Source organism: Apis dorsata, unplaced genomic scaffold, assembly GCF_000469605.1.
Source record: "Apis dorsata unplaced genomic scaffold, Apis dorsata 1.3 scaffold_315, whole genome shotgun sequence".
Taxonomy (NCBI): domain Eukaryota; kingdom Metazoa; phylum Arthropoda; class Insecta; order Hymenoptera; family Apidae; genus Apis; species Apis dorsata.
Window position 1 is genome coordinate 157,553 of NW_006263587.1, and position 4,491 is coordinate 162,043.

Sequence of the window (4,491 nt, forward strand, 5' to 3'; positions counted from 1 at the left end):
CTGGTAAATATGAATGACTTTAATATTCCGTAAGCACGAAAGCACCACTTTTTAAAGTTCATGCATAACCTGAACGTGACCAGGAAATATTACAAAATCCTACGAAAAGCTCTTACTAACAGGAGCTATATGAAATAAAAAAAAAAATAAAAGATCGTATATGCAATTTTTGTCATCTCACGAAATTTATATTTTTTTTTTTTTTTGATACGTGCAATTTCTTTTATTTATTTACGTATCGAAGAGATGACAATGATATGAAAGTTCGATTTATTTATAATTAATTTATAATATTGACATACGTAAAAAGCAAATAAATATATGGCAAAAGAAAAGATCATTCGAAATTAGTTTTAACATTTAAAAGTTCTAGGAAGGAATGAAAATTGTTGGTTTAATGAATAAGTAAGGTTATGAGAACAGAATTGGAAAAATATATTTTCATCTGGAAAAGGTTGTAAATTCGTATCGATATTAATTCGAATTAATCAAGACACATTGTAGATCTTTGAATTCTATTTTTTTTATATTTACGTACAAATTATGTAGATAGAATAACGATCTCAAAATTAAATTTTTGATCGAACGAAGAGATACGTGGATAATGAGTTCCGCACTATGCAAAAAATTAATAAAAAGTGCCACGTACATATTCTTATACTTGTGATGAGAATATTGTATATAACATGGTATATGTATATACATAGTGTCCACTTGCTAGAATTTTTTACATTAAACTTGAGCACGAAACTTGCACTTGCATATACTTTCAGCGATCTCGACGACCTGAGCTTTAATAATTGACTAATTTAAATTTTTAACTTATATTAACTATCGTTTTACATAATCTAATCTAATCTATTCAATACAATTAATACTATATTTAAAAAAATCAATATAATCTTTAATCTTTTCGAATTATTCATTTCATATTCTGATATAATAAAAGAGAAAACGAATAATACATTTAATCAATTAAAATATTAAAAATCATATTTAAAATATTATATAAAAAAAATATTATAAAAGTATTATATAATTGTAATTATCGTTCCATATAATCAGAATTATTTAAATTATTTACATAACCATAATTATTTAAATTATTCATTTAACCACAATTGAAAACAAAAATGAATTCCAACGATTTGTTAAAAGAGCGTATCATTTAATTAGAAACAGTGTCGCAGCTGGTAACGCGACACGAAACACGAATCGCAGCCGCTGGAAACCGTCCACGCGTATTTATACATTTAATAGAAGCCTGACCAGTGAACTCCACCTTAATTCAAACTAATTTACATTTCACATGTTCACCGAAGCGAAGCACGCTTAGTACTCCCATTTATCTTGGTTGAATTTAATTTCACCCTGGCAAAGTAAAGTACCGACTTATTCTTATAAATGTCATCGACCTATACAGTCTTGTCTTGTTTTTATAATTTGTTAGATGTTAAGATATTTATTTATTTATTATATCTTGTCTATTCTTTTCCTTATTTATTAATCTCGTTTATAGTTATGTTTTTTGATCGATATAAAATTATAACCTATCAATGTAAATGTAGGCACATCTTTGAAAGATCGATTTCCATACTGAAACAAGATAATTGAATTATTGATTCCTGAGTGATTATTGAGTAAAAACGATGAGTTAAGCAAAAAAGCAAAGTTGCGTCTAAAAATAGTTCTGCTGGATTAAGTAGAAATATATCATGTGATCAGATTTTTATTAAAATCAAATGTTACATCATTAGAACATATATTAAAATAAACAAAAAAAATGTAAATTATGTAAATTAATATCAACTACTAATTGATCGACCCACTAATTGACTTTAACTAATAATTAACTAATAATTGCAATAAAACGCCGAACAATGCGTTATATAAGACTCTTAAGCAAAATTATTAGACGAGCATGCCATTTTCTCTATCATTAAGTGACTCTGATAGATTATTTTATCCCCACTGCTAACTTAAATAGAAATACATTAATGACCAGATTTCTTTTTAAAGCTAAACGTCACGTCATGTCATTAAAACACATATTGAATAAAAATTAAATTATTATTGACTATTGACTTATTGATTAACTAATTGATATTAATCATTATAAAACACGGAATGACGCGCCAGGTAAAAAAGTTCCAAACAAAATTGCCAAACCAGCACGGTACTCCCTCTATCGTTAAAAGTGACTCTAAAAATATATCACGTGACGAGACTTCCATCAAAACCATGTATCGTATCGTATACTGAACATATAATGAAACAAACAAAAATTAAGTTGTTGTTCTGTTCATTTCATTGATCATTATATAATGCATCGAATAGTGTGTTAAACAAAAAAGTTCCAAAGAAAGTTATCACACCAGACATTATTATCCCCTCTACCATTAAAAATGACTATTATTATTTTGTTCCAACTGCTGAGTAAGCAGAAGTATATCGGGCTTCCATCAAAGCCAAACGTCGCACATTGTATCACATATATTGGAACACATACTAGCAAACAAAAATTAAGTAAGTTACAATTGACTATTAACTGATCATTGATCAATCACTAATTGACTTTAACTGATAATATAAATTGAACAATTTATAAGGTAAAACTTATCAAACCAAATATTATTATCCTGTTGTGCGTAACGAGCATTGTTAAACGAGCACGGTACGTCTTCTATTATTAAAAGTGATTCCGTTATATTATTTGCCAAAATAACCTCACTGCTGAATTAGGAAAGATACATCACGTGACCGGGTTTTCGTCAAAACTAAACATCATATCACGTGACTCAGTGGTATATGAAAATAATGTGACGTAATGTATTCTCCCTATAGAAATTCGCCATTTTAGCGATAGAAGAGGTAGAGTATCGTACTTGCCGACAATTCTGATCTTGCATGATAGTATTCTCACGGTAGTATTCTCTTCTCTTTCTCTTCTCTCATAAACAGTAGAATCTCGAAAATGTGTCGAGGAAAAGAAAAATTAAAAACATTCATAAAAAAATATTAAACATAACATTTTTAATAAACTCAAGTATCATTTTATTTCCGTATTCGATAATTTTTTTTCCTTATAAATTCCTTGTAAATGATTGGATATCAATGATATACGTAATTATAATTAGAAATTGATTTATCAAATGAGTTTGTGCTGAAATAAAATCTATTCTCTAAAAGATTTCCAAAGTATAGAAATAATATCACTGCATTAAAACGAACAAAGATCGTCTAAATAGCTACGTTTAAATGCAAACAGCAAGTCACAACAGGCGTTGGATATCCCGTTGAAACACCGAGACACCGTTTGATTAACATTTTCATCGCATCTCGAAAGTTTAGAGTTCTTAGAAAATTCGAAATTACAAATTTTCATTAAAAAGTTTCGGTACCGATTTGCATAACTACACCACTTCACGATGTTCCATACACCGCGAGATTAAACTTGCGATCTCCTTGACATTTAATTAATACATTTAATCTAATAAAAATAGATGAGGATATTTAACAAGATATTTAAAAATCTTTAATCCAAATCTTAAATCCTTACTTGATACGAAAATCAAAAAAGCAGGAAAAATAATTTACGTCTAAAATTATTACATAATATAACTTTCTTGATGCGAATAATTTTATTTGATTGACATATGTGTGGATGATGTTAAGGTGATTCCTCGATATTTTTAAGAATGATTTTTATTAAACGCACGTTCGATGTTACTCGATTCTTCAGCTCTTGAGAACAAGTAATTTCGAAGGGATTTCACCGTCTAGTTCGCACCGCTATTTCCGAATGGGATTGAATAGCACCGCCTTGACAAACTGTCCTCACGGCCTTGTTTTCCAATTTATCCGTGATCCACCGCTCAGACGACCGACCGCGATACTTCTCTTCTCTGTAATAGATCGTTACATTAAATCTATCGAAAAATTCTTGATAAGAATTTTACCGTCGTTCATCGATTTTTTACACGGGATATAATTCTCCGTATTTCGGTAAATGAAAACACGAAAAAAACGATACTAATGAAAAAAGCAAAAATGAAAAAAAAAAAAAAATAAATAATTATAATAAATTGTTTCGAATAATTATTCAACTTATCTCAAGGAAACCGATGAAACGATTCTTATATGTAAATAATTATCAAAAAATATAAATAAGACAAAATTGTTTGTTTAACGAAGAAATATTAAGATAATATAATTTTTTTTTTTTTTTTGTTAAAATAGTATAATTTAGTATAATTTTCTTTTAAAAAGTTTTTTTTCTTTTAATAATATGCAAATTTCCTTTTTGAATTTTAAATCACAATTTTTTTACATTGTTTTAAACGAACATTCATAAAATATAAATGTACAAGTAAAGTTATATAATTTATGATCGAACCATTAATATTAGAATAGATAAAGGAAATATCATATACTGGTACGATATCGAATTAAAAAAAAAAAAAAACGGAATCTTTTTTTTTTTTTTTTTTT

At 27.7% G+C, this 4,491-nt stretch overlaps 1 protein-coding gene and 1 long non-coding RNA gene across 4 annotated transcripts in view; one reads left to right on the forward strand and one right to left on the reverse strand.

Moving 5' to 3' along the window:
• LOC116185881 overlaps nucleotides 1–2,478 on the reverse strand; it is a 12,140-nt gene extending 9,662 nt beyond the window's left edge. The window contains exons 1-2 of the long non-coding RNA XR_004150781.1: nucleotides 2,348–2,478; nucleotides 1,826–1,828 (exon numbers count right to left, since the gene is read on the reverse strand). This is a non-coding gene — a long non-coding RNA (uncharacterized LOC116185881). The remainder of the gene's footprint in view (nucleotides 1–1,825; nucleotides 1,829–2,347) is intronic.
• The window catches only part of LOC102677528 (lysosomal acid glucosylceramidase-like), a 19,550-nt gene that overhangs the window by 10,556 nt on the left and 4,503 nt on the right, over nucleotides 1–4,491 (forward strand). Inside the window, exon 1 of one of the 3 annotated variants that reach the window (XM_006617541.2) lies at nucleotides 2,448–2,526. The exons of 1 other annotated variant lie outside the window; for it this stretch is intronic. The gene's annotated coding sequence lies outside the window, so the exon portion shown is untranslated. Of the gene's footprint in view, nucleotides 1–2,447; nucleotides 2,527–3,632; nucleotides 3,661–4,491 lie in introns of those variants that run through there. One more of the 3 variants, XM_031511414.1, reaches the window with a different exon arrangement.